Source organism: Salvelinus sp. IW2-2015, linkage group LG23 (assembly GCF_002910315.2).
Source record: "Salvelinus sp. IW2-2015 linkage group LG23, ASM291031v2, whole genome shotgun sequence".
Lineage (NCBI taxonomy): Eukaryota > Metazoa > Chordata > Actinopteri > Salmoniformes > Salmonidae > Salvelinus > Salvelinus sp. IW2-2015.
Genome location: NC_036863.1, coordinates 46,583,843 through 46,594,978, shown reverse-complemented (window position 1 = coordinate 46,594,978; position 11,136 = coordinate 46,583,843). Strand labels below are relative to the sequence as shown.

The window sequence follows — 11,136 nt, the reverse complement described above, 5'->3', positions numbered from 1 at the left end:
GGTAAGAGCGTCGGGGCTAACGGGCCTGGTGAGCGTCAGGGCTACGGGCTGGTGAGCGTCAGGAGCTACGGGCTGGTGAGCGGTCAGGAAGCTTACGGGCTGGGTGAGCGTCAGGGACTACGGGCATGGCGAGCGGTCAGGGCTAACAACGAGAAGGCTGGTGAGCGTCAGGGCTACGGGGCGGGTGAGCGTCAGGGCTAAACGGGCATGGTGAGGGTACGCAGGGCTAACGGGCCTTGGGTTTTAATTTTTTTTTGACGTCAGGAAGCTAACGGAGCTGGTGAGACGTCAGGAGCTTAACGGGCTGGATGAGGCAGTCAGGGCTACGGGCTGGTGAGCGTCAGGGCTACGGGCTGGTGGAGCGTCAGGGCTAACGGGCTGGTGAGAGTCAGGGCTACGGGCTGGTGAGCGTCAGGGCCCTTACAAGGCTGGGTGAGCGTCAGAGGCTAACGGGCTGGTGAGGCGTCCAGGGCTAACAGGCTGGTGAGAGTCCAGGGCTACAGGGCTGTGTGAGGTCAAGAGGGATAGCGGGCTGGTGGAGCAGTCAGGGCTAACAGGACCCTGGTGGAGAGTACAGGGCTAATTCATACCAACTAAAAAAGAAGAAAAAAAGTTTTATGTTTTAGGCCCAGAGCTATCATAAATCGAGAATCTGATAGCAACAACATCAAGAAAACGGATTTAAAGCTTAAAAAACATGGTGGTAAACTTAATTATCTTCAAATTATAAGCACAGCAATGCACACAAGGCAGCAAGGGCTATAACAAAGAGGCAAAAGCAAAGGGCTTAAATATACAAAGGCAGCAGGCTATATGCAAGGCAGCAGGGGCTTAAAACATCAGCAAGCAGGGGCTATAACAAGGCAAGACAGGGCTAATATCAAGAAGAGCAGCAGGGCCCTAAATCAAGGCGCAGACTAGGGCTGATAAACATGCAGCAGGGCTGTACAAGACGCAGCAGGGCTGTAAACAAGGCCCAGCAGGGATGTAACAAGGCAACAGGGCCTGTAACAAGGCAACAGGGCTGTTAAAACGAAAAGGCAGCAAGGCTATATAATTCATGTGCAGCAGGCTTGGAATACACAAGGCAGCAGGGGAACTGGAATCAAGGCAGGCAGGGCTATATCAAGGCAGCCAAGGGCTGTAACGGCAGCAAGGAGCTGTAAACAAGGCAGCAAGGGGCTGTACAAGGCAGCAGGGGCTGTAACAAGGCAAGCAAAGAGGCTGTTAAACAAGGCAGGGCACAAGGCTTATGAGTAACTAAGGCAGCAGGGGCTTTATAGTCAAGGACAGCAAAGAGAGACTATAAAACAAGGCCAGAAAACAGGGCTGTAACAAGAAAAGGCAGTCAGGGGCTGTAACATGGGCAAGCAGGGGCTGTAACATGGCCAGCAGGGGCTGAATAACATGGGAAAGCAGGAGAAAATGGTAACAAAGGGCAGCCAAAGGGCTATAACAAGGCAGCAAGAGGCCTATAAACAAGGCACGAAGAAGGACTTTATAACAAGTGGCAGCAGGGGCTGGTTTAACAAAGGCAGCAAGGGCATATATATCAAAGGACGAAAAGCAGGGGAGCCTGATAACAAAAGGCAAGCAGGGCTGTAACAAAGGCAGCAGGGCCCTGTAACAAGGGCAGCAGGGCTGTAACAATAGGGTCAGCAGGGCTAATATGACAAGGAGACAGAAAAGGCTTATAATGAAAGGGCAGCAGGGACTAATATCCAAGGCACAAACAGAGAGGGCTCTATCAAAGGAAGAGAGAGATAGCAAAGACAGGGCTGTAACATGGCAAAAAGACAGGGCTATAACAAGGCCAGCAGGGCTATAACAAAGGCAGCAGGGACTTAATAACAAAGCACAAGCAAGGGGAATATAACAAAGGCCCGCAGGGCATAAATAACAAGGCACAGCAGAGCTATATCAAGGCCGCAGGGCATATATTAAAAGGCAGCAGGGCTATATTCAAGGCTAGCAGGGCTACCATATCACGGCAGCAGGGCTGTAAACAATAGGCAGCAGAGAGACTGTAACAAAGGACCAGCAGAGGGCTGATAACAAGCAGCCAGGGCTGAATAACAAGGCAAGCAAGGGCTGTATAAATAGGCTAGCAGGGCTGTACAACAAAGGCAGCAGGGGCTATAACAAGGACCACGCAGGGCTGTAACAAAAGGCAAGCAGGGCTGTAACAGGCAGCCGGGCTGTAAACAAGGCTAGCAGAGAGTTGGTAACAAGGGCAGCAAGGGGCTGTAACAAAAAGAATAAAAAAATAAACAACAAAAAAGACAATAAAAAAAAGAATAAAAAAAATAATAAAAAAAAAACAAAAAACAAAATTATAAAAAGAAAAAATAAACAAAAAAAGAAAAAATAAAAAAAGAAAAAAAAAGAAAAAAAAAAGATAAAAAATAAAAAAAAAGATAAAAAAAAAAAAAAAAGAAAAAAAAAAAAAAATAACAAAAAAAAATAAAAAAAAAAAAAAAAAAAATAAAAAAAAAAAAAAAAAAAAAGAAAAAAAAAAATAAAATAAGAACTAAAAAAGTACAAGAAAAAAGAAAATATAAAAAAAAAATAAAAAAACACAGAAGAAAAATCAAGAAGAAATAAGAAGATTTAAAAAAAAAAAAAATAATAAGACAAATAAAAAACATAAATAAAAAAAAAAAAAACAAAAAATAAAAAAAAAATAATGGAAAGTAGTAAGAAAAAAAAAGCAATAACAAAATCAAAAAATGAATACAACCAAAGAAATAAAATAAACTAAAATAAAAAAAAAAAATAAGGAAAAAAAAGAACAAAAATAAAAGAAAAATAAAAAAAAAAAAAAAAAAAATAAAAAAAAAGAAAATAAATATAAAAAAAAAAAAGATAAAAAAGAAAAAAAAAAAAAAAAAAAGAAAAAATGAAAAAGAAAAATAAAAGAGAAAAAAAAAAAAAGAAAAAAAATAAAAAAAAAATAAGAAAAAAAAAAAAAAAAAAAAAAAAAAAAAAAAAAAGAAGAAAAGAAAAAAATAAAAAAAATAAAAAAAAAAATAAAGAAAAAAAAAAAAAAGAAGAAAATAAAAAAAAAAGAAAAAAAAAAAAGGAAAAAAAAAAAAAAAAAAAAAAAGAAAAAAAATAAAAGAAATAAAAAAAAAAATCAAAAAAAATAAAAAAAAATAGGAAAAAAAAAAAAAAAAAAATAAGAAAAAAAAAAAGAAAGGAAAATAAAAAAAAAAAAAAAAAGAAAAAAAAAAAAAAAAAAAAAATAATTAAGGCAATTAAAAATAAAAAAAAAAATAAAAAAAAAAAAAAAAAAGAATAAAGAAAAAAAAAAAAAAAAAAAAAAAAAAAAAAAAAAAGAAAAAAAAAAAAAAAAAATAAAAATAAAAAAAAAAAAAAACAAAAAAAATAAAAAAAAAAAAAAAAAAAAAAGGGGCAAAGAAAGGGCTGTAACAAGGCAGCAAGGGCTGACAAGAGCAGCAGGCTTGTAACAAGGCAGCAGGGCTGTAACAAGGCAGCAGGGCTAACAAGGCAGCAGGAGCTAAATAACAGAGCAGCAGGGCTATAACAAGGCAAGCAGGCTATAACAAGGCAGCAGGGCTGTTAACAAGGCAGCAAGGAGGCTGTAACAAGGCTAGTCAAGGCTATAAAAGGCAGCAGGCGCTATAACAAGGCAGCAGGGCGTATAACAAGCAGCAGGGCTATAACAAGGCAGCAGGCTATAACAAGGCACCCGGCTATAACAAGGCAGCAGGCTAGTACAACCGCAACAGGGCTGTAACAAGGCTAGCAGGCTGTAACAAGGCAGCAGGGCTGTAACAAGGCAGCAGGCTGTAACAAGGCAGCAGGCTGTAACAGGACAGGGCTGTAACAAGCAGCAGGCTGAGCAAAGCAGCAGGCTGTAACAGCCGGTATAACAAGGCAGCAGGGCTAAAACCAAGGCAGCAGGCTAGACAAGGCAGCAGGTTAACAAGGCAGCAGTTAACAAGGCAGCAGGCTTAATACAAGGCAGCAGGGCTATAACAAGCAGCAGGCTGTAATACACAGCAGGGCATAAGGCAGGGGTCATATAACAAGCACAGGGCTATAACAAAGGCAGCAGGCTAGTAACAAGGCAGCAGGCACAGGGGCTGTAACAAGGCAGCAGGGCTGTAACAAGGCAGCAAGGCTTATAACAAGGCAGCAAGGGTCTGTAACAAGGCAGCAGGGGCTGTAACAAGGCAGCAGGATACATGGCCAAAATGCTTCGTTCCATAATAAATTAAGCGGGAAAACACGGTTGTCAAAAGAGCAGTTACGCACGCGAGCGTTTCATGAGACAGATGAAATGATCCGTTAGAAATGTAACAGAGAGATAAACTAGCGTGGGTTGGTATTATGATAGAATTGTCCCTTTGGTTCTGAAACAATGAAAGAAAGTTGATAACCAATAGAACATGAAGGAAAATAGTTGCTGGTTTCAATGGTATACAGAAGTCTTGTTAAATAATTACTGGTTTTCAATGGTAATAAAGAGTCTTATTAAATAATACTGGTTTCAATGAGTAATATAAGAAGTTCTTGTTAAAAAATATACTGGTTTCAATGGTATAATAGAAGTCTTTATTAAATAATACGGTTTATGTATATAGAAGTCTTATTAAATAATACTGGTTTCAATGGTATATAGAAGTCTTTATTAAATAATACTGGTTTCAATGGTATATAGAAAGTCTTTATTAAATAATACTGTTTTAATGTATATAGAAGTCTAATATTATATTATTATTATGCAACTCCGCTGTTGGCTGGGCTCCCTGCCTGTGCTATTAAACCTCTACAACTCATCCAGAACGCCGCGACCCGTCTGGTGTTCAACCTTCCCAATTCTCTCACGTCACCCCGCTCCTCCGCTCTCTCCACTGCTTCCAGTTGAAGCTCGCATCCGTACAAGACCATGTGCTTGCCTACGAGCTGTGAGAACACGCACCTCCGTACCTTCAAGGCTCTGATCAGCCCTAACACCCAAACAAGGCACTGCGTTCATCCACCTCTGGCCTGCTCGCCTCCCTACCTCTAGAGAAGTACAGTTCCCGCTCAGCCAGTCAAAACTGTTTCGCTTCTGCACCCCAATGGTGAACAAAACCCTCACGACGAGGTCAGCGGAGTCAATCACCACCTTCCGGAGACACCTGAAACGCCCACCCTCTTTAAGAATACCTAGGATAGGATAAAAGTAATCCTTCTAACCCCCCCTCCCCCTTAAAAGAGTTAGATGCACTATTGTAAAGTGCTGTTCCACTGATATCATAAGGTGAATGCACCATTGTAAGTCGCTCTGGATAAGAGCGTCTGCTAAATGACTTAAATGTAAATGTAAAGTAAATAATACTGGTTTCAATGGTATATAGAAGTCTTATTAAATAATACTGGTTTCAATGGTATATAGAAGTCTTTATTAAAAATAATACTGGTTTTCAATGTATATAGAAGTCTTTAATTAAATATACTGGTTTCAATGTATATAGAAGTCTATATTAAATAAACTGGTTTCAGTGGTATATAGAAAGTCTTATTAAAATAATACTGGTTTCAATGGTAATATAGAAGTCTTTATTAAATTAATTGCCTGCCTGTTGTTGATGAGATTTTGCTAGGCTACTGTTGAAGCAAGGTAAAGACATGCCTCATAATATGTAGTAAAACATTCAGGTTTTCAAACATTTTTAGTATTTGTTTTTAACTGCATACTGCCTTCTGCTCATTGCAATGTGGTGTGTGCATGCTAGATGAAAGCCTGCTAGTTGCACTTGAATGCTGTTTTTAACATGCTTTGCATTTAGAATAGCCTGTTTTCACTTCCCACCAGCTCATCACTACATCCTCTGTATTAACAGCAATACATTTCACTACATCCTCTGGTTTAACAGCAATACATTTCACATAACATCCTCTGTTATTACAGCAATACATTCACTACATCCTCATGTATTAACAGCATACATTTCACTTACATCCTTGGTAATTAACAGCAATACATTTCACTACATCCTCTGGTATTAACAGCAATACATTTCACCTACAGCACGCTCTCACTAACATCCACTGTACTTAAAAATCAAATAATAGGCAAAAATGCATTATTTAGCAAAGGATTATTAAATATATTTTTTGATTGATCTGCCTTTTTATTTATTTTTGCCCAAACCTTTGGTGTGTTGCGTGTGTTACTTACATAAACACTCATGTCGAACTCATACTTCAGGGAAGGTCATGAATGTACCAGCACTTCCCAAACCACCTGCACAACACACAACCCAAAATTGGTCAGTTGACGACAACAGACACCACCACACACAGGATTGGTCAGATGACAACACAGAGGATTTTTTTATTTTTATCCCATTTTCTCCCCAATTTTCGTGGTATCCAATCGGTAGTAATTACTATCTTGTCTCATCGTACAACTCCCCGTACGGGCTCGGAGAGACGAAGTCGAAAGCCATGCGTCCTCGCAACACAACCCAACCAAGCCGCACTGCTTCTTAAACACAGCGCGCCTCCAACCCGGAAGCCAGCCGCACCAATGTGTCGAGGAAACACTGTTGTACCTGGCCCCCCTTGGTTAGCGTGCACTGCGCCCGGCCCCGCCACAGGAGTCGCTGGAGAGCGCGATGAGACAAAGGATATCCTACCCGCCAACCCTCCCTAAACCCGGACGACGCTATGCCAATTGTGCGTCGCCCCACGGACTCCCGGTCGCGGCCGGCTGCGACAGAGCCTGGGCGCGAACCAAGAGACTCTGGTGGCGCAGCAGCACTGCGATGAGTGCCCTAGACCACTGCGCCACCCGGGAGGCCATGACAAACACAGAGGATTAGTCAGATGACAACGACACAGAGTTTGACTGCAATGACTGACTAAAACTAGACTAAAATTGTCCATAGTTTAGTCGACTCTAATAATAACTAAAACTAACAAAGATTAAAGACTAAATTGTAACTAAGACTAAAAGTGTATGTGTGTTGTTAGTGTTGCACGGTATAGCGAAACATAGGTACTTTTACGATACTAGAAAATAAAAAAAAACGGTTCTGGAGTAGAATTTTGTTTTACTTTTCGATACTTCTGTTAAATGGATCTCACGTCGTAACATGATTGAGAGGATCAAGTCTACCAGTGCAGCACGTGTCCCCTAGCGTGAGCACACCTCTTCCCTAATCCACTTTCTCATTGCTAGAGCTAGCTAGCAAGGAGGAACCCCCTGCACTGGAGTCTGGGAGTGGTTGTTAGCTCTACCTGTCCTGAGGAGGAACCACTGCACTGAGTCTGGGCTGAGTTGTTAGCTCCCTAGCCTGTCCTGAGGAGGAACCACTGCACTGAGTCTGGGCTGAGTTGTTAGCTCCATAGCCTGTCCTGAGGAGGAACCACTGCACTGGAGTCTGGGCTGAGTTGTTAACTTCTGTGCAGCATAGAGAGGAGAGCTAAAACACTTGAATAATGCAAGACACCATCAAGTAAGACATGACTCAGCCCAGACTCCCAGTGCAGGGGTTCCTCCTTGCTAGCTAGCTCTAGCAATGAGAAAGTGGATTAGGGAAGAGGTGGTGCTCACGCTAGGGGACATCGGCTGCACTGGTAGACTTGATCCTCTCAATCAGTATACGACGTGAGATCCATTTAACACGAATTATCGAAAAGTAAAACAAATTCTACTCCAGAACCGTTTTTTTTTATTTTCTAGTATCGTAAAAGTACCTATGTTTCGCTATACCGTGCAACACTAACACACACATACACTTTTAGTCTTAGTTACAATTTAGTCATTTAATCCTTTGTTAGTTTTAGTTATTATGAGTCGACTAAAACTATGGACAATTTTAGTCTAGTTTTAGTCAGTCATTGCAGTCAAACCTCTGTGTCGTTGTCATCTGACTAATCCTCTGTGTTGTCATGGGCCTCCCGGGTGGCGCAGTGGTCTAGGCGGGCTTGCGGCGTTCTGGATGAGTTGTAGAGGTTTTAATAGCACAGGCAGGGAGCCCAGCCAACAAGCGAGTTGCATAATAATAATATTATAGACTTCTATATACCATTAAAACCAGTATTATTTAATAAAGACTTCTATATACCATTGAAACCAGTATTATTTATAAAGACTTATCTATACCATTGAAACCAGTATTATTTAATAGACTTCTATATACCATTAAAACCAGTTATTTAATAAAGACTTCTATATACCATTGAAACCAGTATTATTTAACAAGACTTCTATATACCATTGAAACCAGTATTATTTAATATAGACTCTATATACCATTGAAACCAGTATTATTTAACAAGACTTCTGTATACCATTGAAACAGCAACTATTTTCCTTCATGTTCTATTGGTTATCAACTTTCTTTCATTGTTCAGAAGCCAAAGGGACAATTCTAGTCATAATACCAACACCCACGCTAGTTTTCTCCTCTGTCTACATTTCTAACGGATCATTTCATCTGTCTCATGAAACCGCTCGCGTGCGTACTGCTCTTTTGACAACCGTGTTTTCCCGCTAATTTCATTATGGAACGAACATTTGCATGTAGCCTGCTGCCTTGTACAGCCCTGCTGCTTGTTACAGCCCTGCTGCCTTGTAGCCCTGCTGCCTTGTTACAGCCCTGCTGCCTTGTTACAGCCCTGCTGCTTTTACAGCCCGCTGCCTTGTTATAGCCCTGCTGCCTTGTTATAGCCCTGCTGCCTTGTTTATAGCCCTGCTGCCTTGTTACAGCCTGCTGCCTTGTTATAGCCCTGTGCCTTGTTATAGCCTGCTGCTTGTTAAACCCTGCTGCCTTGTTACAGCCCTGCTGCCTTGTTACAGCCCTGCTGCCTTGTTATACCTGTGCTTGTTATAGCCTGCTGCCTTGTTACAGCCCTGCTGCCTTGTTACAGCCTGCTGCCTTGTTACAGCCCTGCTGCCTTGTTACAGCCCTCGCTGCCTTGTTACAGCCCTGCTGCCTTGTTACAGCCCTGCTGCCTTGTTACAGCCCTGCTGCCTTGTTACAGCCCTGTTGCCTTGTTACAGCCCTGCTGCCTTGTTATAGCCTGCCTGTGCTGCTGCCTTGTTTATAGCCCTGCTGCTTGTTATAGCCCTGCTGCCTGTTATAGCCCTGCTGCCTTGTTAGCCCTGCTTGCAGCCTGCTGCTTTTACGCCCTGCTGCTTGTTTACCCTGTGCCTTGTTATAGCCTGCTGCCTTGTTATAGCCCTGCTGCCTTGTTATAGCCCTGCTGCCTTGTTACAGCCCTGTCGCCTTGTTACAGCCCTGCTGCCTTGTTACAGCCCTGCTGCCTTGTTACAGCCCTGCTGCTTGTTACAGCCTGCTGCTTGTTACGCCCTGCTGCTTGTACAGCCCTGCTGCCTTGTTATCAGCTGCTGCCTTGTTACAGCCCTGCTGCCTTGTTACTGCCCTGCTGCCTTGTTATAGCCCTGCTGCCTTTTGTTACAGCCCTGCTGCATGATACAGCCCTGCTGCCTTGTTACAGCCCTGCTGCCTTGTTACGCCCTGCTGCCTTGTTACAGCCCTGCTGCTTGTTACAGCCCTGCTGCCTTGTTATAAGCCCTGCTGCTTGATATAGCCCTGCTGCCTTGATATAGCCCTGCCCTTGATATAGCCTGCGGCCTTGTTATAGCCTGCGGGCCTTGTTATATCCCTGCGCTTTGTTATAGCCTGCTGCTTGTTATAGCCCTGCTGCCTTGTTATAGCCCTGCTGCCATGTTACAGCCTGCTGCAGCCCTGCTGCTTGATATAGCCCTGCTGCCTTGATATAGCCCTGCTGCCCTTGATATAGCCTGCTGCCTTGTATAGCTCTGCTGCCTTGTTACAGCCCTGCTGCTTGTTACAGCCCTGCTGCCTTGTTACAGCCCTGCTGCCTTGTTACAGCCCTGCTGCCTTGATATAGCCTGCTGCTTGTACAGCCTGCTCCTTGTTATAGCCCTGGTCCTTGTTATAGCCCTGCTGCCTTGTTATAGCCCTGCTGCCTTGTTACCTCTCGCCTGTTACAGCTGCGCCATGTTACAGCCTGCTGCCATGTTACAGCCCTGCTGCCTTGTTACAGCCCTGCTGCCTGTTATAGCCCTGCTGCCTTGATATAGCCCTGCTGCCTTGTTCATGCCCTGCTGCCTTGTTACAGCCCTGCTGCCTTGTTACAGCCCTGCTGCCTTGTTACAGCCCTGCTGCCTGTTGTTACAGCCCTGCTGCCTTGTTACAGCCCTGCTGCCTTGATATAGCCCTGCTGCCTTGATCCAGCCCTGCTGCCTTGTTACAGCCCTGCTGCCATGATATAGCCCTGCTGCCTTGTTACAGCCCTGTTGCCTTGTTACAGCCCTGTTGCCTTGTACAGCCCTGCTGCCTTGTTACAGCCCTGCTGCCTTGTTACAGCCCTGCTGCATGTTACAGCCCTGCTGCTTGATATAGCCCTGCTGCCTTGATATAGCCCTGCTGCCTTGTTATAGCCTGCTGCCATGTTAGCGCCTGCTGCCTTGATATAGCCCTGCTGCTTGTACAGCCTGCTGCCTTGTTATAGCCCTGCTGCCTTGTGTGCATTGCTGTGCTTTATGTGAAGAAATAAGTTTCCACCCATTTTAAGCTAAACGTTCTGATGTGTTGCATCAGACTCATTATGTAGCCTGGGCTACTGGTTGTATGAATAGCCTGACTCTCACCAGCCTGTAGCCCTGACGCTCACCACCGCCCGTAGCCCTGACTCACACCAGCCTGTAGCCCTGACTCTCACCTAGCCTGTAAGCCTGACGCTCACCAGCCCGTAGCCCTGACGCTCACAGCAGCCCGTAGCCCTGACGCTCACCAGCCCGTAGCCCTGACGCTCACCAGCCCGTAGCCCTGACGCTCACCAGCCCGTAGCCCTGACGCTCACCAGCCCGTAGCCCTGACGCTCACCAGCCGTAGCCCTGACGCTCACCACCCGTAGCCCTGACGCTCACCAGCCGTAGCCTGACGCTCACCCAGCCCGTAGCCCTGACGCTCACCAGCCCGTAGCCCTGACGCTCACACAGCCCGTACCCTGAGCTCACCAGCCCCGTAGCCCTGACGCTCACCAGCCCCGTAGCCTGACGCTCACCAGCCTGTAGCCCTAGACGCCACCAGCCAGTAGCCCCTGACGCTCACACAGCCGTAG

General features: G+C 44.1%; 1 protein-coding gene across 1 annotated transcript in view; it reads left to right on the top strand.

Moving 5' to 3' along the window:
• ufc1 (ubiquitin-fold modifier conjugating enzyme 1) overlaps positions 1–11,136 on the top strand; it is a 21,199-nt gene that overhangs the window by 2,763 nt on the left and 7,300 nt on the right. The gene's annotated exons all lie outside the window — the stretch shown is intronic.